General features: G+C 45.5%; 1 protein-coding gene and 1 long non-coding RNA gene across 6 annotated transcripts in view; one reads left to right on the top strand and one right to left on the bottom strand.

Moving 5' to 3' along the window:
- The window catches only part of LOC121045395 (uncharacterized), a 467,047-nt gene extending 463,427 nt beyond the window's left edge, over window positions 1-3,620 (bottom strand). For all 4 annotated transcript variants that reach the window (XR_005797730.1, XR_005797732.1, XR_005797731.1 and 1 more), the window contains exon 1: window positions 3,358-3,620. This is a non-coding gene — a long non-coding RNA (uncharacterized LOC121045395). The remainder of the gene's footprint in view (window positions 1-3,357) is intronic.
- Window positions 3,621-5,150: 1,530 nt separating this feature from the next.
- Window positions 5,151-25,176, top strand: part of LOC121045394 (cadherin-11) — a 153,755-nt gene continuing 133,729 nt past the window's right edge. Inside the window, exons 1-2 of one of the 2 annotated variants that reach the window (XM_040498201.1) lie at window positions 5,151-5,342; window positions 20,983-21,064. The gene's annotated coding sequence lies outside the window, so the exon portion shown is untranslated. The remainder of the gene's footprint in view (window positions 5,343-20,982; window positions 21,065-25,176) is intronic. The other variant, XM_040498200.1, reaches the window with a different exon arrangement.

The raw sequence follows: 25,176 nt of genomic DNA, 5'->3' as shown, positions 1-25,176 counted from the left end.
CTTTCATTTATTGAGCCTCTGCTCTAAGCACAATTTTTATGGCTTTAGGTAAGTAGGCACATTGAATCCCTGCAACGATCTAGGCCCAGATAATAAGCCCCATTTTACAGAATTGGAAACTGAATCTCAAGGAGATAAAGTCTTTGCCCAAAGTCATACAGCTAGGTAAGTGGCAGAACCAGGAATCAGACACAGATCAAAAGTCTGTGGTTTTTCCACTTTTCTCTGCAGACCCAGCTGTGGGAACCTTTATCTGAAATGTTGGTTCACAAATGGCATTCCTGGTCCATCTTTCTCAATGTTTTCCCTCTGCCTAGAGAAGGCATGATAGGAGCCCACCGCAATGTGATAAAACAATCTCCCTGCTTGGATCTTGCCTCATGTTTTACACCTTATACCAAAGGATGCCTCTGGAGCACAGGCTTTGAGGAGACCTAGGGGAGCTTGGAGCTTCTAAGTGGAAACAAGGAACTGACTCAGCAGGGCCTGGCTATCTTCAGAGTCCGAGGAGAGGCCCATCAAAGGGATGAGAGCCCGGTACCTTTGATGAAGGAACCAACAGGAAATTATTAGCCTCATGCTAACAAGGACAAAGACAAGAAAAAGGCCATTTGGGCCTCATCTCTGTCTGGACTGGAAGAGGCAGGAAGCAGAAGGGGCTGTTTAATCCTGGCTCCAGAGCAACTTGAACCCTGGCTTCCTCCCTTGAAGAACAAGGTGAAGGAAAGGTGAGGGAAGTTAAGATAAACACCCAAACTTTTGGCTGCCTGGAGGAACTGAATCTTTTAATTTAAGCTGTCAGTAGGTTCTTTCTTCTTCTCTCTCTCTCTTTTCCTTTTTTAATCTAAACTGTAATCACACAATACTCCACCCAAATGCTTGATATGGATTTCTAAGACAGATCCTAACATAGTCATAAAAAATCCCCTCTGAAATGTGCACTTTGTACTGTGTCTATGTGTAGGTGTGTTTAAAATGTCACGAACTGGAATACCTAACTCTAGTTCCCAGGAATTAATCACTTAGAAGAGTGAAAGGGGGAAATTAACTTGCTTTAACACTTACAAGACTCTCCAAAGCAGGCGCCAAAATAGAACTTACTGAATAGACGTATGGTTATCTTTCCATAAGAACTAAAACTCTTAAAAAAACACACACACATTTTTCTATAAATTTGCCTTGCAAAATTTTCCCCCCTAAGGCTCAAATGCAAGTCACAGACTCTCACAGATTCCTCACAGGGAATAAAAGTGTAAAAAGAAGTTTTTTTTGGGGGGGGGTAGGGGCTGGCGGGTTTGGCCTTTTTTTAAAGTTACAATTCAATGAATTTTAGTTAAATGTGTAGATTTGTGCAACCATAACCATCATCTGATTTTAGAACATTTTCAATGCCAAGCAAAGCTCCTTCATGCCCATCTGTAGTCAACTCCTATTCCTACCCTTAGCCAGGACAACCACTGATCTGCTTTCTGCCTGTATACATTTGCATGATATAAATAGAATGAAACAATATGAAGTTTTGTATCTGGTTTTTAGCATGTTTTCAAGGTTCATTCATAACGTAACATGCATCAGTATTTCTTTTCTTTTTAATGCTAAATACTATTCCATCTCATGGATATACCACATTTTATCCATCCAGCTATTAGGGATAATGCTGCTGTGAATTTTCAGACACACATCTGAAAACATAGGTTTTCAGGTCTCTTGAGTAGAATCAAAGGCACAGAATTGCTGGGTTGTGCAAAGAGATACTGACTGCTGCTATACACTAGGTTCTATGTGATTCAGGCATGCTCTGTCAGTGGAAACCTACCAAGCAATTCTTGACTTATTTTTAAAACCAGCTGATACTACCTATCATTAATGGGATGATCTAAAAACAAGTCCCCCAAAACAAACAACAACAAAACAAACCAAAAAAAAAAAAAAAAACCAGTAAAAGAAACAAACACAACAGCTCTCATTTGATGCATTTTGAACAGAAACCAGAGGGCAAATTCCAACTAATATCAGATCACAAGTGTCCAGGCTCCATCCTTGGACTTGCTTCCAAAATGGAATTCATTGAAATGGGCAGAAAACATGAATAGACACTTCTCTAAAGAAGACATCCAGATGGCCAATAAGCATGAAAAGATGCTCAATGTCGCTCCTCATCAGGGAAATCAAATCAAAACCACACCCAGATATCACCTCACACCAGTCAGAGTGGCTAAAATGAACAAAACAGGAGACTATAGATGCTGGAGAGGATGTGGAGAAACGGGAACCCTCTTGCACTGTTGGTGGGAATGCAAACTGGTGCGGCCACTCTGGAAAACAGTGTGGAGGTTCCTCAAAAAATTAAAAATAGACCTACCCTATGACCCAGCAGTAACACTGCTAGGAATTTACCCAAGGGATACAGGAGTACTGATGCATAGGGGCACTTGGACCCCAATGTTTATAGCAGCACTCTCAACCATAGCCAAATTATGGAAAGAGCCTAAATGTCCATCAACTGATGAATGGATAAAGAAATTGTGGTTTATATACACAATGGAGTACTACGTGGCAATGAGAAAGAATGAAATATGGCCCTTTGTAGCAACGTGGATGTAACTGGAGAGTGTTATGCTAAGTGAAATAAATCATACAGAGGACAGATTCCATATGTTTTCACTCCTATGTGGATCCTGAGAAACTTAACAGAAGACCATGGGGGAGGGGAAGGAAAAAAAATGGTTAGAGAGGCAGGGAGCCAAAACATAAGAGACTCCTAAAAACTGAGAACAAACTGAGGGTTTATGGGATGTGGGTGGGTGATGGGTATTGAGGAGGGCACCTGTTGGGATGAGCACTGGGTGGTGTATGGAAACCAATTTGACAATAAATTTCATTAAAAAAATAAAATAAATAACATAAAATAACATAAAAAATAAATAAGATGAAAAAAAATGGAATTCATTGAACTTTTTCTCATGGATGGAAAGATGCCCTCACCATCACAGATCCTGAACAACTTTGTGTACGTGTAATTAGATTGGCATCGAGTTCACGGTCCCTTTATGCCCACGTGGGAAGGATGAGAAAACCCTGACAATAGTTAGAAGCTGAACAAGCGCGAAATCCAGCTATCTTCTCTCCTGGGTAATGTCAATCACGCGCGGAAGTGGCGCGCTGCGCCCCACCGTAGTGAGGGGACTTTCGGCGGAGGCCTAGGACGTGCTGAAGTTTTAGGGCTTACAGCACCCGGGAGTGGCAGATGAAAAGATAGGACCAAAGGGGCTGAGAGGAAGCAAGAGTGTGGAGGGGCTCAGGTCAGGGCCCAGCCTGAGGAGGAGGCAGCAGAGGCAGGTACAGCGTGCGACTCACCCGCGCGCTGCGGAGAAGCTCTGAGCCTCGGTGGCCTCACCAGTCGCTCGCACCTGGCTGGGGTGAGGCGGGGGTGGGCCGTATCCAGTGCCGGGAGAACTGTCGCCTCGCGGCCTTTGGGACGTGGGGGGTAGGGAGCGGAGAAGCGAAGGAACCCGGCAGCGCAAACCTAGCGCCCCCTCCCCCAGCCGAGGAACGGGCAGATTGAAGGCCACGGCCACACGGAGGGCCCGGGGCGCGCGCTGGGAGCCGAGGCGTGGGTGGGGGGGATCCCGGAGGCCGAGACGTCGGCGGGCGCGCCAAGGGGGAGGGGCGGCGTGCCCGGAGAGCCCGCCCCGCCCGCCGCCCCCGCGCACGCTGCAGGGCGCCGCGCAAAATCGTGGAGCCTCGCGCGCTCGCCGCCCGGGAGCTGGGTCGAGGAGGGGACCGTGGGGGACCAGGAGCCTGAGGGCCGGTTCCTTCTGCTTTCGCGCCCCGTCCGAGGCTTTCTCTTCCTTTACTCGCCCTCGTTTTCCGTTGACTCCTCGGTCCTTACCCATCTCTTCCGCGGGCCCATCACCGCTCCCCTTCTTGCCCGTCCTAATCCCCGTCCCTCCTGGAGATTCTTTTCCCCCGTTATCCCTTTGCTGCTTCGCCGTCTCTCTGCGTCTTCTTTTTCCGCCACTCCCCACCTTGGAAACTTGTTCCAGCCAGGGGTGTCCACCAGGTCACAGTTGTTTCCCTCGACCCCGGGGCCCTCGGAGTGTGGGGGTGCCAACCACGTTCGGGGTACCATGAGCGCCCCGCCCAGTCCCTGGCGTGATCCCTAGGCCCCGACCCTGGCTGCCTTCTCTTCCCGCGACTCCGCGACGGCAGGAAGCGGCTGGGGTCCCCCCCCCCCCAAGGAATAAAAGGGAGAACAGAGGGAGGGCCCGCGGGAGGACGCGGGCCCTGCACCTTAGGCCCTCTCCCGCGGAGCCGCACTCCCCGCAGAGCCTTCGTGGGTGTGCGGCGATGGGGCCTGAGGCAACAAGTGACGCTGACTGCGGGGGCCGCTGGTACCTGCCTGTGGCGGGGGCCCAGGCACCCTCTAGGGGGGCGGTGGCGGGCGCGAGGCTGACTCTAGCTCAGCGTTCCCCGCGCCCCCCTCTGCAAGCGAAGCGCGGCGGGGGCGGGGGTACTGGGAGAGAACCGAGAGACGTGGCTCTTCCCAAGTCCGAAGTCTCCCTCCCCAGGTTTCCCTACCCGCGCCCCAAGCAGAGTTTGAGAGATATGGGGGAGGCGCAGGGCAGAAGCCGCCGACGTGGAGCGATTTTAGGAGGGGGTGGTAGAGTGAGGAAAGACAATTCCCGATTGCCTCCCCCGCTTGGGCGATGCTTTCCTCCAACGCACCATCCAGGCCTCCCGGGCAAGGGCCCAGCCTGGCCAGCTGGAGCGGATTTGGGCGAAGGAGGAAAAGGGGGCTCCCAACCCCTCCCCGGCTTCCCTCCGCCGCCCTCCCTGATTGGCTGTGCGTCCCCGGAGCCCAACTTCAGTCGCTCCAGACTCTGTCTGAGCCCCCAAGGGAGCCGGAGTGCAGCGACCCGGGGCGACCACGAATCCGGGGGTCAGCATCTGTGGGGCCCCTGGGGGGAGGGGCGCGGACGGGGTCGGCCCCCGCAGCCTCCGCCAGGCCCAGCTTTCCGCGTCTCGCGGCCTCGGCTCCTCTCCGCCCCCCGCCCTTTCCTTCCCTCCCAGCAGCGGCCTCCCTCCTCCTCCGGCCCCCCCCCCCACCCCGCCCGCCACCTCCCCCCGGTTTCTCATTCCTGCCACTAGCGCGCTCGGCGGCTCATTCCGCGGCCGCCGCCAGCCGAGGGGAGCGTCGCGAGCAGATGCCGCGGGGGCCGCTCGCAGCCGCCGCCGACTTGTGAATGGGACTCGGACTGGGGCCGGGGTTGACACCGCTGCGCTCGCCTTGCGCCAGGGACCGACGGCCCCGAGCTCGCGCCCACCCTCCAGGGCCCCAGGTGAGGCTCGCCGCCAGTCCCTTCCTCTCGCCTGGATGGGGCTTCTTGGAGTGGGGGAGCGGGGGGGGGGGTCTCTGGATGAGCGTCTGGAGGTGTGCGGAAAGAGGTCTGACTCGGGAAGATTTCACTAATGCAACGCAGGAAAGGGGGGAGGGCGGAGGTAAGAGAAGATTTGTTTAAAAATCAAAAAGGGAGAAGGGAACCAGCTGTGGGCGCGGGCGGCGCAGGGGGGCAGAGGCGCCAGATGTGCGCTCCAACCTCTCTCCCCCGCTCCGGCCTCCTCTGGGGTCTTCGCCGAGGCCGCGGGAGAGGGGCTTTGCGCCGGGCTGGGGCAGACGCTGCAGAGCCGCGCTCCGGACGCGCCGACTGCCCGCGGTCGGGTCTCTGGGGAAAGTCGCCCCCGGCGCGGTGCCGGCCCGCCCGCCCGCGCTGCACCTCTTGCCGAAAGCGGCGACGTGACCGCGCTCTGCAGGGTTCCTTTCCCTTCCTCCCTGTCCCCGCCGAGCGCTCCCGGGGGCTCAGCCCTCCTTGCGCGACCGCCGGGGAAAGCCCCGGACAACGGAAGGAACCGGGCTCGCGTCGGCGGTGGCCCCGCACTTTAATTGCCGGGCTCTGGGTCCGCTGACTGCGGCTGAGGGGCGGCCGATTGCGGTGCGCGCTCCAGCCCTCCAGCCCGAGTCTCTGCTCGCGAGCTCCGGGGGCCGCCCGTTAGCTCCCGCCAGCCCAAGGAGAGGTCGGCGAGCGCCTCAGACTCGGGCTCAGCTCTGCCCGAGGCTCGCGAAGCCTGCCAGGGTCAACGTTAACTTTGCGAACCAAGCCTTGCCCGAAGCCTGCGTCTCCTCCCCGAGCGCGCCAAGCCTCCCTAGCTCCCCGCACGCACTGCCCTCCTCCCTTAGCTTTGCCCCGGAACGCGAGCTGGCAGAATGGGAAGGGCGGTGAGGAGAGGACCCTCCTCCCCACCCCCACCTCAAGCCAGGCAGAGCTGTAAGGCGCGCCCGCCTCGCGCTGTGAAGAAAAGAGTCCCCGGAGAAAGTGGGGTCCGGGAGGCCCCCCGGTCGCACTTCTTCATCCCTTTCTTGCCAAGGCCCTGCTTTCGCTGGGGCGGGAGGGTGTGTGGGGGGGGGGAGGGGGTGCCCCACACGCCTCCCTCTCCAGGGCGAAAGGTTTTCTAGATGCTAGAAAAAGCCCTGTTGCTTTTGCTGATAATGCAGCAGGAATTTCACGGGCCATCGCACTGCTATTAAGAAATTGCATCTTTTAATTATTTAATAATACCATCCCTGCATGACGACGGGTTGTCCCTAAGGGATGGGGGTGGAGGGTTGTTCCTGAAACCCTGCTGTAGGGGCATATAGCTCTGCCTGAAGTCTTCCCTCTTGTTTCCCCCTAAAGAAATCTTGTTCTAGTGGTTCTGAAATCTTGTTTTAATCTTCCGATCATTCCTATCAGGTTAATATGAGGCAGGGAGTAAGTTTTCGGTTTAATCACAGGGAGGACACGATAATTAATCTGGCAAGAGGATGGATCAATTTCTTTATCACTTGGGCTTGCAGCAGACATCGATGGTTTTGCGGGGTGTCTGGCTTTCCTGGGGATGGGGATGTAGAAGTGTTCTCAGGAGCGGGGATCAGCCAGCATCGCATCAGCACCTTTGCCAGGCTGGGCTCTGAGCGCTAGATCCAAATACCCCCGGAGAGGAGAAGAGAAGGGGCTGACCTTCATTTCACTAATCCTGGAATTATTTTTCCTGCATATGTGAGATGCAGACACCAGAACACAGAAGTAGTCCCTGCCCAACCCTAGCTGCAGGGAGCCTGGTCTTCTTCCAGCAGAACAAAGGAATAAAAGTTGCAAAACAAAGGGACAGAGTTGTGGCCAATACCAGAGGGACCCTGAAGCTCCTCGTCACTAAAGTTCCTTAATCCAGAGCTCTGATTCCAAGTTTTAGAGTTGGCCAGTGGGCCCTGGAATTCGAACCTCCTTGCAAAACTGAATTCCTGCCTAGTACAAAGAAATGTGAGTAGTTTCCAAGTGTAGACCAGGGAAGGGCATCTGAGAGGCCAGGAAACTTTGCTTGAGTGAGAATTATCTTTACATCTTCCTTTTGAAACATGGCAAATTAATGAATTAAAAATGTGTTGCAGCCAGGCTTTATTGTTAATAACAATGATTCCTATCGTTTTTGTCGTTATTTCAGACTCTGCATAAGCTGCCCATTTTGTTACATTGTTTGAAAAAAAGATATCAGCCCTCCTCTCCTCCCACCTCTGGGATGGGGGTGGGGAGAGAGGATGAAGAGGTCTGAGACAGGATCATCTGTTGAGGCCAAAACAGGTAGATTTACTCAAACTCGGCTTACTGCTTACTAGAAAAAATTGCCTTTTAAAATAGTTCTAATTGAAGCAGTGGACCATCTTGATAACACTTCAGAACTTCCATTATGTTCAGCATTCCTATCAGAACACCAGACAGTAAAACTACCAGAAACCTAAATTCTATTTTTCAATTAAGATGCAATCTTTTGTTAATTTGAGAATTAAAAAAAAAAAAAAATAACTGCTCTCCCCCCCCCCTTTTTTTTTTTTTTTTTTTTTATGACCCAGGACTCTTTGAAGGGGTGGTGGTGAATGTGTGTGTTTGTTTGTTTATTTGTGAGAGGAGATGGGGGCAAGGTTGAAGAGCCATGCCATGATTTGGGGGAATACAGATCAATTTCATGCTCCTTTAATGCACTTGTCTTCATAATTCATGGTTTTTCTTCCACTTTGAATAGAATTACATGGCTGCCTTGTAAAGATTCTGGTTTGGGGACCCTCTTATGGGAAACGCCATGACTTTGACCTCAAAGCTTGATTTACAATGCCACAGCTACACTCCCATGAGCTCAGTGTGTCTCGAAACCTCGCCTGTGAATGTCTGTGACTTACGAAGTTGACAGTTCACATAAACTTTGATCTGTGATATTCAGATCTATTTTCAGAACCATCTAAAGGAGATCTGCAGATTTGATTTTAGTTTTCCTTCATTTTCAATACATCTATGTAGGCAAATGTTCAAGAAGCATAACCATTTTATTTTCAATATTTTTTTTTCACTTTGATTAGGCATACCTAATCTTTAATAATAAGACACTGGTCTATGGGGGTTGAAACTAGGTAGCAAACATTTTGTATTACACTGTAAAGTTTGCAGAATGACTATGAATTCCTGAGTCTTTTTCCCAGAAAATCTGAACACCGTGTAAATTCATCAGCCTATGAATAGTGGTTGGGATTTTTTTCCCCCTTAGGAAATTGGTCATTGTATCAGAAAAAGTTACCTAGTTCCTCAAGAGCCCACATTCTATATCTGCCAAGGATGTGAGTTCTCAACTTTTCTAATCCATTGTTATTGCCCCTAAAATACGTAAAGATCTTTGGTCTATATGGGCTAGGGGACAGACATCAACAGGTATGTTAAAAAAGAAAAAAAAAAAAAAGCTGGAGAAAGTTAGGCAAGTTCTGGCACACCAGTAGTACTAAGAATCCATCAGGATTCCATCAGGATTACTGTGATAGTCATCCACAGCCTCTTCTATGGGCAGAAAGAACTAAAGAAAACACTCGAGGAGGATAATTAGACATCTTTCTGCTATAATTTTACCCTGACATTGAGAGCCTTGTGCATCTCTGGAAATGGGCTCCTTCGCGGAAGATTGCACTTCTGGCCACTAGAGGGCAATGGCGCCCTTCTCCAACTTTCTGCATGGGGCCCATCTGCTTTTGAGGGCACCATGAAAAGCGGTTTTGTTACCACCACCCCTGTCTGGCCCTCTCAGGAGAGACCGAATTCAATCTAGCAGTGGTTCAGGCTACCGCCTGAGCAGTTTGTCAGGATTAACATCTTTCTAGTCGGTGGATCCTTTACCTTCAGCCTCTTCTTCCCATCTTGGAGTTTACTAGAAAGTTGGAAAAATCTTGTAACTTGAGATTATCTGAGCAGAAGGTGCTTGGGGGCTGGGGTGCCTGATACACAAGGTCAGCTCTCAGTAAGACAGTGATCTGGGAGGATTTTCTGGCTTTTTTTTTCCCCCTGCTAGAAAGAGCATCATTTGAGACTCCGAGGGGAAGCAAATGAATAAAGAAGAGAAATATTAGTGGGATTACTGTGGTATCATTGCCTATTCTTTCAAGAGGTTTTTAAAACATCTGCAAGACATTTCTAATTTGCAAAAACGAATAGCAGTATGATCTTTGGTAAACACTTTGGGGCATGGAGTTTTAATGTAACTGTAAATGTTTTACTGTTACCTTTAAACCATTCTTGATATTGCTGTAAAAAAAACTAAATTTAGCAGAGAGTAAAATTTAATTCAAGATTGGTCCTTGACTTTTTTTTCCTCCTCAGTGATATGGAAATTACTGCTTATGATTAAATTGCATATTTTAGGTTGCCCAAATTTATATTTGTTACTGTTTGATAGCGTCATTATGAAAGTTCAGAAGAATAATGTAAAAAAGATACTAACGCTATATTATAATTAAGAGGAAAGCTCTAATAAAAAAATAAGTACTGTCCTAAGTGGATTCTTAATTTTATTTTTTTAACTGAATACAATTGCCTCCCTGGTGAGTCAGCAGTGCAGTTCTGTGTATCTCTGAGTGTGTTGGAATGTGCAGGCAGTTGATGAAGAAGGAATCAATGCAAATGGATTATGGGAAGGAGTATTAAGTAACTCAGTGGAAAGTAAGACAAAGTGTTTTGTAAACCAATGCTCACTCACCACCGGACAGTTTATTTAACCCGAAAAAAAGAAAGTACTTTTAAATTGTAAGTGCTTGTGAATAATGCATGTTTGTTAGAACTGGAGGCAAAATTTCATTGTTATTTGGTTTAATTAGTCATCAGACTGTTGCAGGGTACCAGGATTCTTATTGAGATGAATCATTGTTCTCATAGTCTGTCCGGTTAAAGTTTCTGCTCCGGCACAGAATCTCGTACACCAGGATATTAAGTGAGATAGAAGGATGAAAGAGAAGAGAGGAAAGGAGCAAAATGAAGAGAGAAAAAAAAAAAAAAGCATGAGAGAGATGAATGGTGCTGTTGCTCTTGATGGGCCAAGTACTGGTGACACCTGTCCCCCCCAACCCCCTGCCTTTGTCTCTCTCTACTCCTTTAACCCATGTGAGGTGCTGAATCCGGAAAGCTGGCCTAAACAGCTTTACAGGCCATAGTAAACAGTGGCTAGGTTCTTATTCTATTGCTTTCTGGCCCTGAGAACAATCCTCAAAGGATATTGTGAATTCTTCTCGAATTTTTTGGGTTGTTGCAGGTGAAGAAAACCCTACATTCACTTCCTCCGTGAATTCTTTTCTTTGCCAGAAATCCACATGATGTGGTCCTCTGTACTCGCATGATTTCACAATTAAGAATTTGTAGAAATTTCTGGAAGAAAATGGCTCTGGACACGATGTCTTCCACATTCTGAAGATTACCTAACATAGCATCCAGAATGTGGAGGCTCCTCCTTGTGTTAGTTTAAGATGCGCAGAGATCTCTTTTCAGCCATCATTAGGCTCTGTCCGTGAGGGCAAACAGTGAGAATTTCGAGTAGCATCCACACCACCAGTGGCGTTTATTCTCAGTAAGAACCAGCATGGAAGAAGGCAGGCTTAGGCGTATCAGATATGTACTGTGCGGCCACCCCCTCCATGGATCTCCGGAAAGTGTTACCCATGATCACATCCTCAAGGCTCAGACTACTTCCGTCATCCCTGAGGCTTAGACCGCCTATTGGGTCAGCAGGGGATTAGGGTGAGGAGGGTGGTGCCAGGTGTAAGTGCAGAGTAAGATCCTTGTCTTTGTTTAACATTTTGATATTTTTGCACATCATGGACTTTTCCCGTTCAGTACGATTTTTCAAATATTGCATTACAGTAGTATTCGTGTCGATTACTGCATTTTTTGGCAAGCCCTTATATTTTGTGCCCAAGGACCATGCCTCCCCTGACTCACCCTAGTTCCAGCCCTGCCCAGCACTTTGATTCTTTGCACCTGCACCTCCAATGCTCCCAGGGTATGTGACTAAGAATAAGCAACAGAACTTCTAAGACACAGATGCCTCCTCTGTAACAACAGAAATCGTAATAATACTCATGTCCTAGCATTGTTGTAATGATGAAATGGAAACTGAGTGCAGTGTCTGATTCATGATAAGCCCACACTAAACACTCAGCCCTTTCTGTCCTCTCACACCTGGGATTGAGTTTTATAGACTAATGGTGGAGGTAGCAATTCTTCCTTATAATTATTAGGCCAAAATCCTGCACTGAACATTTGCTTTAGATTGAGGCCTCTCCCAATTAGGGATGAATTGTTTATTAGTGCCTGCCTTTTTTTGAATTATTTCATAAGTTTAAGTGATCCATCCCTCTTCCATTTAAAATATTCAAGAAGCAGTTGAGATTTTAGAGATAATTATGGCTTCTGAAAAGTGCCTGCCTCCTTCCTACCTTTGCATTTTCTCTCTGTTCGTTTTTACATATGGGTTGCTGTGGTAAGTTGCCCCGAAGTAATATCTTACTGGGAAAGTTTGCTAAGCATGCGATGTTGAGATATTCATCACAAGGTTTGCTTTCATTTAAAAGGGGCTCATTACTATTCCAGACTAGCTTAAATGATAATTAGCCCCTTGATAAATCGTCTCCATTTCAAGCGTATTCCTGTTTGTTTTTCAGGTAAATGTAGTTTGGGATTTTAAGGGGGTGGAGCAGTGACCATTTTAACTCATGAAGACACTGCACTGAAGAAGCTCTCGCCCTGCCTGTGGTCCTCTTTGGGTCCAGGCAGAAGCACAGTGATTTGGTACAGCATTGAAAATAACAGGAGCCCTCACCCCACCAGCCATTAATGGTTTTCCGACTCCGTGGCACAGTTGGTCTGGGCTTTCCAAGGCTCCTGAAGCTTCCAGGTTGTCCTGCTTTGTCCCATCTTTAGCCTTCTTGTGTCGTGTGTTTCTACCCCAGGCTTGAAGTCTCTCCTGAGTATTTCCTGAAAGGAAATACTTCCCTGTGTTTGCCTGGAAAAGGGAAGGAGGAAGAGCCAACTGTTTCATACCCTACCGTGTGCCAGGTGCCGTGCCTCATTTATTCTACGTCCTCATCCTGTGGAGCATCTCCGCTGTACAAAGGGGGAAACTGACTCGCAGGAGGACTCTGGACCCTTGTCTAAGCTCCTGTGGCTGGAGGAAGGAAAGCTGGGTCTCCCAGTCTGTCCTGAATCCACATGCCCAGAGGTTTTCTACTATACGTGACGCATGTTGCAAGCTGGGGCCTCCCTGGCTTTCTAGAGAAGAGCAGCTGGGCCGAGAGCTGAGCCGACTGCTCAGACCTGTGCCCCTACAAGACCCCAAACCTTATTCATTAAAAGAAACTTCTGAGATTTTCTGGTATAACTATCCTCCCAGCATGTTTTCTGTTTCACTGTGAATCCTGTATCTTCATACATGTCCTGATGACAGCCTGCTAACTACCTCTCAGGGAACCCATCACACTAGCTGTGATCCATTAACTCTGTTCATTAAAATCCCGCATCAGAAGAGGACTGAAAATACACCTCTTTTGTAACTTTATCCCAGTAGTTAGTTAGTCTTTGCCTCTGCTCCCCGTCACTTTTTTCTCTTCCTTACAGCCCTGCAAATATTTGAAAATCAGTATCAGATAATAGTTAAAATCCAGCGTTTATGGAGGCTTTAGCTAGTTTCAGTCACTGGGCGAAGAACATTGTATATGAGACTTATCCACAGTGACTTTTTGAACTGGTAAGATTATTGCTAACATCGTACAGAAAAAAGAAACAAACAAAAAAGACATTCCTGGTGTTCCACAACCAGTAATTGAAAAACGCAGGCATCCCACGCCAAACTTATGCACTATCAGGATGGTCCACCCTTTCGTGCTTCGGCTAATCTGATGAGATAGTTTCCAGACTCCTCTCCATTCTCATTTCTCCCATTTGCTTCCACTCCATTATGTCATTGTTCCCTTTCACATGTGGCACCTTCTCTCAGATTCTACATCGTACAGTCTAACTGCTATGTAGCGATAGGGCCTAGTACTTCCTGAGTGAGGAGTGGACATTCCACTTCACCAAGTAGGAATCTGATGTGTAAAGTCATCAACAGAATTGTCAACCTTCAGTTAGAGATGAGGGTCCAGGGACCCAGGGAGGAAACATGACTTGCCTAAGATCACATGGCCATTTAGGGCAGGTGAAGCAAGAATTTGGCAATCTTGGTTCTTAACTCAGTCTCTTACCGCTATCTACAAACAAGTTTGTTTGTTTTTTAGAGTAGATATATTGGTGGTCTGATTTTTATTTAAACGTATCATTAGCTCCATTATCTATCTAGATATCTATCTATCTGTCTACACACACAAAGATACAACCTGTTATGTCATTAGGTAGTTAAGTTGTGGTACATAAGTATGGGCCTTTTCATGAATCTTTATTTAGAAGTCATGGTCAGCCAATCCAATGTCTTATGGTAATATTTTGCAAACTGTACTATCTGACCTTGGCCTTCAGGTCTTTCCCACTTTATAGTCATTATCATTAATATCTTTATTCCATGTTTTCATAGTTAACAAAGTAGAGTGGCATCTCACCTTGCCACCCCTTGTAAGCATTCACAGGACTCACTGGCAGGGTTCAGTTTGAAATCAAGTTCAAACCCATCTGTTTGTCACCTACTTTAATGAAAGGCTCTGGGCTGGGCACACAGAAATAGTCAATCATAAGGCCTTCCTTAAAAAAGCAGCAATCTCAGTGGTGCAGAACATACTATGTCTGTCTATAAAAACTCAAGATCATGAACAGTAAGTGTTGCAAAGGAAGAATAAACAAATGTGGGCACAGGACGGGCAAGTCACAACCAGTGTAGTAATCCAGGATGGTCCGGGGAAGGAAGGCAGTTGTGGCTACCATGTCCTGATGATGGCTGCTGTATCATTAGTGATATGGAATACATTACCCCCGGTGCAAACCATAGAGGCATTGAGAACTTTCATTATTAGAAATCCTTCCTTCGATGGAGCCAAACTGTCTCCCCAGAGGTTATATTCTTTAATACAAGCTGTTGATGCCATGCAGAATGGATGTACTTCTTTCTCCACATTCCAGTTACTCAGTATTTATTGTTTTCCAGGAAGCCTTCTCCCCAGCTTTAACATCTCCGGAGTGAACACCTCATTCATTTTTTGCTCCAGCCCTCCTCGGAGGACTGAAGACGAAAATCTAGACGGCTAAACTCTGGACTATCCACTCCTTTCCACACACTTCTTTTATTGCAGCCCGAGGCTACATTACATTAGCTTTTATTGCCAGTCACATCACCCAGAGGACTTATGCTCCACAGTTTATTTGTTTATTTGTTTTTCCTTACGTGCTGCTGTTAAGTCACATTTCCCCACCTGTCCCTGTGCACGAAAGACATGACAGGCACCTTCAGTTGTTAGCACAGGCTCTGGAATCAGGCTGTCTGACTGCAACTCAATTTACCATTTCTCAGTTTACCCATCCATGTGCTGTGTTAGTAATATCTCCCTTACAGGGTGGCTCTGATATTAAACAATATTAATATATAAATACGCTTAAAACAGTGTACAGAATGGGGTAGCTGTTACTATTATCTTGGTTACATTTCATATTGTTAGGTTCAGTCCATGGATCCAGTCTCCCAAAACGTGTTTCAGTTTAAATCTTTAGTCTGTTATCCAGAATATCTGTCATCCTTCATAGCTTCATGCTATGAGTTGGCTTTACTCTGTCACCAAGCTTTCTTGGTAAAAACAAAAAACAAAAAGCAAACCAAACTAAAGTAAACAAAACAATAACAGCAATAAAAATACCCAGAATAGGAGCAGGGGCAGAATCTTATTAAACAAGACAGTTCCTTTTCAGTGGTTCTTCAGCCTGGAATACAATATTCTACATGTTAGTCATTCCTTGTAGCACACATTTGTCATCTTGTTTGCTTGTTTGTTTGTTTGGCTGCAAAGTATTGAAACCCCCGTCCTGTGTTTGGAGAATAGCTCACAAGAAGATTCTCTATAGAAAGAACACTACTTGTACTCCAGAGGCCTGAAGGGCCAAAGAGTTGCTTCCTTAGCCCTCTTGGAAGCTAGAACACAGACTCAGCTCCAACCTCCCAGTGTGTTTTAAATTTAGATTCAGTAGCTTACATACATGCAGACACACACACACACACACACACACACACACGTAAGACCACTGGCCATGAAGAACTCACTCTGGCTTTTGTGGCAGTGGTTGTACCATTATCTGATGTCTGGGGCCACTGGGATGGTAGAGTAAACTGTAACTACCCATGTCCAGCAAGGATAGCTGTGGTGCCCACACCCACCTGATCCATGACTGTGTCTGGTCTGCGGATCTGACTGCCCCAGGTCCCTGACAGCATGACCTCTGTGTTAGCCCAAGGATAGGATGATTAGATGATGTTGTGCCTGCTTACAGCTGGGTGAGATGGGTCAGCAAAGACACACAGGTAACTGCTGCCTCTGAAGCTGGCCTCATACCATCCCAGGACAACTTTCCTGACCCATCTTTGAAAGAAATCATCGTCGCCCTTCCAGAGAGTGAAGCCTTCAGGGCAAGCTCAGAATTTCTGAGCTTCTAACATTCTGTAGCGTGTCTAATGGACCAGGTAGTTGAACATAGAATGGCTTTGATTTCATGGCTGGTGAAGCTCCTTGCCCACACCCGACTCAGTTATCACCAAGCTGCTCAGGACTCCTGGAGCCATGCATGCCAATTTCTATGTAATACTCCCTGACTGCTCACCATGCACACAAATCCAGACCACAAACCACAGATGACTAACCAACCAGGTGAAGCTGGGTGGGCAGCTATGTCAGTAGGTACCAACATCATATTATCTGTTTATTAAAACATGTATATTTAAAGGTTTTGTCTACTTAACAACATATTTAAAGGTTTTATAAAATCATTTACGGTAGCAGCAGAACTGTATTTAAAATCCAAACCCAAGCTGAAAAAACAGGTTGTTTATGCAAACCATTCCAATTCATAACACTTTGCCCTAAAATATCCCAAGAGTTGTGAGGAGGTTGCTCTTGAACTGGCTTGCTCCACTATCTGCTTCATGTATAGACACAGCTGTGGTAGAAGATATCGTTTTCATTTTTATATTATTCTTGAGAACCTAAGAAGCACTATATAAATGAAGTGTCACTATTAGTATTATTATCTTAGAGTAGAAATTGCAATGTAGCAGTTAGAGCTGGGCACGCTTGCCTTCGGAATAATGCCTTGGTGATTCTTGTGTTTTATTCATCACCGCTCCTACTGCAAACATCACAAAGAATCTTCAACTTCAGCAAATCTCGGCAGTGCATTTGGGAGCATTAGTCAGGAGACTAATGCAGCCTGAGAGGATGTGTCTTTGAAGTAAGGGATGGGTCCTAGGGAATTATTTCAGCGGCCCTCTCCCCATCAACCCCATTGCCATCGTGCCCTGCATTACCAGCCGGAGAGGCACCCGGTTTGCGCTTAGAGAGGCGTGCCTGTGTTCCTTTCTTATTGGCTGCTTAATATCCCATTTCTCTGAAGTAGAGAAAGATCACCTGTCAGCAAGTTTGCTGCCAATTGCTTACAATTTTTCCCTAATAGGCTGCCTGGTGATTCCCTCCCTGTAGGCAGACCAGCCTAGCGCCACCCTGACATTGCTGATAAATAGCTGTGTGGCTTTGGGCAAGCCAATTAACCTCAGTTTACTCATCTGTAAAGTGGCCTTTTGGGTCCTTTCCAGCTCTAAAATGATGTGGCCCTCAAATCTCCCACAAATCCTTTGGCTCGGTGCTATCCAGCTGTCACATCTCAGCATTCTAGAGAAAGCCATGCAAACAGAAACACCAGGATGTGTAGCACAGGCTGGATTTGCCCAGACAGAGTAGCCAGCAGGTGATAGTGGACAGAGTATGCCTGCAGGGTAAGAAGTTTGGGACTCTGTGGAGTACATTGAATGCCAAATTCAGAGCTTTGGGCTTCATTCCCTAGGCCCTAGGGAGCCTTTGAAGGGTTGGGAATAAGGGAGTGATGCGTTCAATGCTTTATTAAATGATTTCTGGAACAGCATTGAGAATTACTGCTAGAAAGAACAGAAACTCTAAACAGGGAAGCCAGCAGGTAGGGGATTACAGCAGAGATGATGAAGCAGGGCCTAGGGTGGCAGCATTATCACAATAGCTGATGTATACTGAGCATTTACTATATGCACACACTGTGCTCAGCACTTCCCATAAATTATCTCCACCCATCCTCACTACAACCTCAGTGACGCAGAAGCTATAATGATCCCCATTTATAAAACACAGAAACTAAGACTCAGAGTAGTCAAACAACTTTCCCCAGGTTTCAACAGTTAATAAGTGGACAAACAGGGATTTGAACACGGATCCCATGTTCTCCACTGCTCTGTTGTAGGGACACAGAGGTAAGAGGCTTCCAGGGGTAGGTTCATGAGACTTGCTGCTGACCATCGATGAGAAATTGGGATGGATATTTGGCGAAGTGCATCTTGAGTGCCTTGGACTTGGCCTTCCAGGGGTTATGTCACTGCATCTTTCCAACCTCATAAACAGGAGCCACAAGATCACACAGATTGTGGCAAAGGATTTGAACTCAGAACCTGAAAGATCCAGAAAGCTTTTCCTAGGACACTTCTAATGCTTCTAAGATTGATGGGTTCTTGACTTTCTCCCAGCCCAGGATGCTTTGAAGATGACACAGAATATTATACTTTCTGTAATGTGCTCATATGACTTAAATACTTAAAAAGATGTGTTGCAGAGAAAAGAAATTGTGTTTCCAAGTTCCATGGTTTTTTTGTTTTGTTTTGTTTTGTTTTGTTGAAATTTTGGCTCCTCTCCAGCCCTGGCATAGATGAAGATGCCCCAATAGTGTCACTTTGGAACCATTATTTTGCAGCCAGAATTTACAGTGGTGTTTATAGAGGGTGTTGAGAGAAAGCATATAAGCCTAGTCATTATCCATCAGTGGACACTCTCCACTTTCTGCTGTGTGGTGCCATGACCTGGTACAATGTATACAAAAGCTGAGAGAAGAGAGTCACATTGTGTCTTCACTGAGGCATATTAATAAGGACCCAGATTTCTGAGAGTTGAAAGAATAATCAATACTGGATTTTAAGAGACATCAAATTTATCACTCTAAACCAGGACTTAAGAACGAATGAAATTGCAAACACCAACATGACTAAGTCTTGCCCAGAGAGACAAAGGCCACATGGTCTCTGTGCTTGGTATTTCTATGTCTGCTCTAATATTCTTGAAACATTTTCATTTCTATGCCTCTTTGATTCATCTTTACCCATTCCTTCTTTGTTAACCAACTCACTGTGAGACAAGAGATGGGAACTTGCTTCCCTTGTCTAGACTCAAGTTCTCTCTTTTGTAGAAGAGGGTTAGAATGGAAAATTGCTGGGGTGCCTGGGTGGCTCAGTGAGTTAAGCGTCCGACTTGGGTTCAGGTCATGATCTCATGGTTCGTGGGTTCAAGCCCCGCCGGGCTCTGTGCTGACAGTTCGAAGCCTGGAGCCTGCTTCGGATTCTGTGTCTCCCTCTCTCTCTGCCCCTCACCTGATCTCTCTCTCTCTCTCAAAAGGAAATAAACATTTAAAATTTTTTAATAAAAAAAAAAAAAAAAAGAACGGAAAATTGCCTCCCCACAGGAGGGATCTGGAAGAACAGCTGAGCTCTGCTTTAAAAGTCCGAAAACCGAACAAAACAAAACAAAAACAAAAACAAAAAAGAACATCTCTGGCTACCCTGCTTGACCCGGAGAATACATGTATTATTATTCTCTTCTTAATCCAGCTCCTGGGGTTCAGATATTTATTTGGACAATGAAAACCAAATTGATGATAGGCCCTTGGGAACTCAGGACTTAGTTCTCAGATTCTGGCAAAGAATCTACAAATCCTATCTCCGGACTCATTTAAATTAATGGTTGTTGGGGCGCCTGGGTGGCCCAGTCGGTTGAGCGTCCGACTTCAGCCAGGTCACGATCTCGCGGTCCGTGAGTTCGAGCCCCGCGTCGGGCTCTGGGCTGATGGCTCGGAGCCTGGAGCCTGTTTCCGATTCTGTGTCTCCCTCTCTCTCTGCCCCTCCCCCATTCATGCTCTGTCTCTCTCTGTCCCAAAAATAAATAAAAACATTGGAAAAAAAAATTTAAATAAATTAATGGTTGTAAAAACAAGAGCAAGTAAGAAAAGCTTTGTGGCTAAGAATGTGAATTGATTAAATTCATGGAAATAGCATCACTCTTCAAGGATTGCCTGTCTTCGCTTAATGTTGAAAATATTGATATTATCTCTAGTATTGTTCCCCCTATTTTTACATTTGCATGGGAAACGATTTGATTAACATTTTCTCTGAAGATGGTTTCCTTCGGAGAAAGTTACATTGATCCTATCAGCTCGGCCACAGGCCACCAAGCGTGCCTTCCCAGGCAAGACTGATTTGGATGCAAAACAGCTATTTTGGAAACAGTAACTTTACCTGTATTGTTGAACCTCTTTTCGAGGCTCCGTTGGGTTTGCTATAGTAGAGCATTGAGGTTGCCACTCACATGACATACATTGTGCTAATGCAACTTTAATTTTCATACCAAATTGCACAAGAAATGAGTTTGTCAGAAATAATCAAGTCTATTGCAGAAGAGCCAGGGTGGGTAGTTACTGAGATGTGACTGTTACTATGTGAGGTGACCTTGTGTCGTGAGGATGTGTAGATAGAGGTCGTCGGGCATGCTGGACCCAGGGACACCCCTTAGGAAACTCCTAGGGACCATTGCCAGCTAGGAATATCCCCCAGTCATTAAGTATAACTTGGCTCTGGCTCTGCCTCTGCCTCATTCCCACTGACCTGCTGGGATCCTTAAAAACGAAACCAAACAAACACACAAAACCAAAAATGCTTTATATAAATAGTTCAATATCTATGAAATTTATGCTTTACCTTAAATAAAAGATATGGTGACTGGATGCTAAGTCCACCTAGGTAGATCTGGAAATCCAACATAGTGTGAGGAAGAACTGGGAAAATATGTGTAAGTGATTCCTTATACTGAGCATGTAGGAACTGATTTTAAGCCTATTGGTTACCTCTGAGGTCAAAATCCCTTTGGCTTCATATTTCATACGTGAATTTTAGAATATATTTCCTCAGAACATTCAACAATTCTTACAGCCTCCAAGACACTAATATATCAGAGTTTCCAAAGTTCATTTAGGTTGCTGGTCATCTGTTCGGGGGTTTCTTTTGAGCTGATGGGACATAGAATGACTTGCATACTATATCCTATCTATGTTCTCTTGCGGATTTAAACAGCAAGAAACATGGATGCTTCCTTGATGGCTTTGGCATGTGCTTTAAATTCACTGCTCAGGTCTCATGACAGCGTTGAAACCTGATCTGAGTGATTAAAAGCTCAAGGGCTGAAGGGGTTCAGACTTCACTGCCTTCAGATTCTGCTGCCACCAGTTTTCAGTGGTGTGGCCAGGAATACACAAGTTATTCTTTTTTTTTTTCTTTCTTCAGTTTCCTCATCTGTACTTTTGGCATGACACGAACATATACAGAGCCAAGTGAACACTTCATAAATGTCAGCGACAACCCTGTGGTGAGATGTGTATTGTTATTTCTGCTCTGTGGAGAGGAAGTGGGTGCTGTGAACTTGCTCACCTTACTCTGGTTATATAGCAGCTAGTAGTGACAACGTGGATTCTGTGTCCAAGTTCAGTGGCTCCAAACCCATTTGTTCCTTTCTGTTCCTTCTACTCAAGTTTACTAAGCTATCATTTCTCTCTTCCACACCAAACCTTCTCTTGGATTTGATGCGGACTAGTTTTCCATTGCTTATGAAGGGTTCATGCTTTCCTTTTAAAGAAATTGACATAAATAGTGGTCTCTTTCCCTGGATGGATATTTGCATAACTGTGAAGTATGTTAAGAACTCAATTTTCTCCACCAAATCCTTTGTTTTTGAGCTTTTCTATGTTTATAATTGAAATTCTAGGAGCATAGCTCTCCAAGCCAGTGTTGTCCTTGAGATATGTAACACAAGCCACAAAGGTGAGCCAAATAATGCAGTTTAAAATTTTCTAGCAGTCCAATTTTTAACAAGGTAAAAAAGTGACAATTTTATTTTTATTTTTTATTTTTTATTTTTTTAAGGTTTATTTATTTTTGAGAGACATGGAGAGAGAGAACGGGCAGGGGAGGGACAGAGAGAGAGAGGGAGACACAGAATCTAAAGCAGGCTCCAGGCTCTAAACTGTCAGCACAGAGCCTGACACGGGGCTCAAACCCATGCACCATGAGATCATGACCTGAGCTGAAGTCACTTAACTGATTGAGCCACCGAGGCGCCACAAAAAGTGACAATTTTAATGATGCAGCTAATATATCCAAAATATTATGACATGCAATCAATATAAAATTATTAATGTGCTATTTCTCCTTCTTTTTTCATACTAAGTCTTGGAAATCTGGTGTGTATTATACACGTGTAACACATCTCAGTGCGGACTAGGCACGTGTCTAGTGCTCAGAAGCTGCATGCACCTAGTAGATACTGTATAGATGGTGGAAGCCTTAGTATTTCAAAGGACAATTTATGCAACAAATAATTTTTAAACAACTGTTGGCAAGGGAAGTACTCTTAGGCACGTTGTTGTGTTACCTAATTTCAGTCTCAAGATAACCCCGTACTTTCACCCCTATTTTTCAGACAGGGTAACTTACAGCTCAGATTATATACATGCTTATTATTATACAGCTAGTAAGATGCAGAGCTTGAATTTAGATTTCCCATCTTTTGTCTCCCTTTCCAGGGCTCTCTCTACAATACTGTAAGCACCCAATAGTGATGATGATGATGATGATGATGATGACAACCATGTTGAAATAATAACAATATTAACATAGTAATTCTGTTAATACCTGGCAAAGGTGAATTTAGAACACTTTATCCTAAATTGTGTCATTTTTGGTTGTGTGTATAAACATTTGATACACAATCATTTAAAATATATATTTACATCCTAAATGAGTCTCTAGCAGGTTGCAGAAGGCAAGGTCCAAAGCTAACCAAGAAGATGTAATGACTCAATGAACCAATCTGCTTCCAATGCCAAATTTATCCAGGAAATCAGATTCACGTGAAGGTTAGAGAGTTTCATCGGGATGCATGAAATATGACCACTAGGGAGATGGGGTGTGGTGCTCAGGCCATGTGGGTACATACTTGTGTGACTGTGCATGTGCAAGTCCTGGGCGGGCAGAAACTAGGGCAGGTACATACAGGTGGGCTCGTGGCTGCACCTTTTAAAGCCTCACCACCTTTTAAATCACAGCTGCAAGAGCCACCTTCTTTCACTTTTAGCTTTATTGCAGATTTGCTGAATCTTCAACCCAAAGCTGGGTCTCATAACAGAGGAATCCATAGAAAGAGAATGATCAAGATAGGGTCATTCTTACTTAGAACCAGGGATAATAATGGCTTTCAAAGATATGATGAGCTAACATTGACACAAGCTTCAGACCTTGCAACCTGACCTTAAGATGTGGGACACCTGTGAGTACAGGTGTCCCTGAGGCAAAATAGATGACAATAAATCTGCTATCCATCCATCCATTTAGCAAATATTCATGAGACACCAATAAATTAATTAGGCTAGAGATAGAAAGTGGACACGTTAGACAGTTTCTACTCTTATGGGGTCAGACAGTAAAATTTAAGCGAATGAACAACATATTTTTCAGTAGTGATAAGTGTAATTAGCAAAACATGGCAACGTGATGTATTAGGAGGTGAATGATAGTTGCTGTCTTTGCCCGTCCCTGCTGAGTGCTACTGGGTATGAATGAGGAGGATGATTATGAGGATATTTACCATTATTGGCGGCCTACTAGGTGATGACTACGAAGGGAATAAGGAAGGAAGAATGAAAAAATTAAAAAAAAAAAGGAATACAAATGACAAGGAAGGAAGGAAGCGAGAGATGGAGGAGGGGAGAAAAGGAGGCCAAGGTATTAGCATCATGGCTGACACCTCTCAGAGTGATGACAGGAAATCCCAACAATGGTCCGAGAGCTGCATCCCCTAAAATTGAAGGGGAGTCCCACACAGGAAAAGAAACCTGACCAGCAGCACAGGTGAGTTCAGGGATCTGCCAAGAGCAGGATCTGGGCCTCTTTTACATGGCCTCTGCTTGTTCATGCCTATGTCTCCTCATGGGCATTCATTGCCTTTATTCCAGAGAAGGTCATTTAAGCAAGGATATATGAGGAGGGTAGTATGCATCTCTTGGGGTTCTGAGAAGTCAGTGAATGTGTAGAACAAGTTTGTATAAGTAGATGACTGGAAGAGATACCATTATTAGAACATAATTCCTTTGGTTAATGGATAGAAGTTTTGAGATGATGCCTGGAAGAATATGCCCACACCTATCTGACGGATTGCTTGGAGGGACAAAGTGATGGGATTTTCACCTGTGACAAGAAAAAAAAAAGTGGCTAAACATCTGTCTCAGGAAGAGATACTTAAGTTAAATCCCTTGATAAGATGTGCTAGCTATAAGTGGAAGGAGGTGGAAATGTTCTCTTAGGGGGCATTAAACATAGCAATTTGTCTACCCATCTTGGGCAGTCCAATAAATACCATTCTGGTGGGAGATACTTGGTTGCCTTCTCACATTAACTTCCCTCAATTCAATCTCTTAATTTTTCTTTAAGGTACTTGTCTGTCTCAGACATGTCTCTCCTGACATTTACGATTCATCCTTCTTCTCTTTTATCCTTGCTTCCTTCCTTTGATCAGAGACCCCTGACCTTCTTCAGCTCTGACACTTATGGCTCCTTCAATTTTGGGCATCTAGCAGGTTGTAGTGGCTATAGGTTACAAAAATCTGCGAAGTATAGTTGAAGAGAAAAGGAGAAGTTTGGGACTGTATCATTGGAACGTCCATGGAAGCTCTAGCTTCTGGCTGGACTGGATCCAGAGCTTAACAATGTTGGGAAATGTGTTCTTCTCTGTCTCCATCACGTGGTGACCTCTTCATCTACTTGTCTCTGCTTTTCTTTGAGTGTTAGTCTCAGACCCTCTTGCCCTGGGAGGGTTACCTATGTAACACAAACAATGACACAGTGACCACTACAAGTCTCAAAACATATATTTATACTTTAAGTGTGCACAAGCAGGAAATTCCAAAGAACTGAGAATGCCCTGCCTTGAGCCACATGCCCATTTCTGAGGCTATTTTTCAGGTCCTATGAATACTCTTAAGGACCCCGCTTGGGCCATGTGTTCATCCTTGTGGTTGACAGTGGGATTGGGATAGAAAACAAAACCTCTTGAACACGTAGATACTCAGAACAGTTATTGGATGGATGGTTTGATGAATGGATAGCTGAAATGGTATTTGGCTTCCCTAGACCTTTAGCGTGTTATCCGCAGTTAATGTCTGCATTTGTGCTGTTTATGCTTTGGTAGAAGGGATTCATGTCACCTTCCAATATAGAAGTTATAAAGGTACAGCTGTCTATGTGCTGTTTCTCAGTGGCTGTGGATTTCATGCAGCCCAGACCAGCATATCATCTCACAATTCATGGTGCCCACGGATGGATGAATGAAAGAGTAAGTTATTTAAAGTGTAAATGAATTAATGAGAAAACAGATGGTTATCAACCATTTCTGTAAGGTCAGGTTCTCTGCTCAATATATCCTTTAGA

This window comes from Herpailurus yagouaroundi, unplaced genomic scaffold, assembly GCF_014898765.1.
Source record: "Herpailurus yagouaroundi ecotype Mexico unplaced genomic scaffold, PumYag 190, whole genome shotgun sequence".
Classification (NCBI taxonomy): domain Eukaryota; kingdom Metazoa; phylum Chordata; class Mammalia; order Carnivora; family Felidae; genus Herpailurus; species Herpailurus yagouaroundi.
The sequence above is the reverse complement of the archived record's forward strand: the minus strand, read 5'-3'. Positions and strand labels throughout refer to the sequence as shown.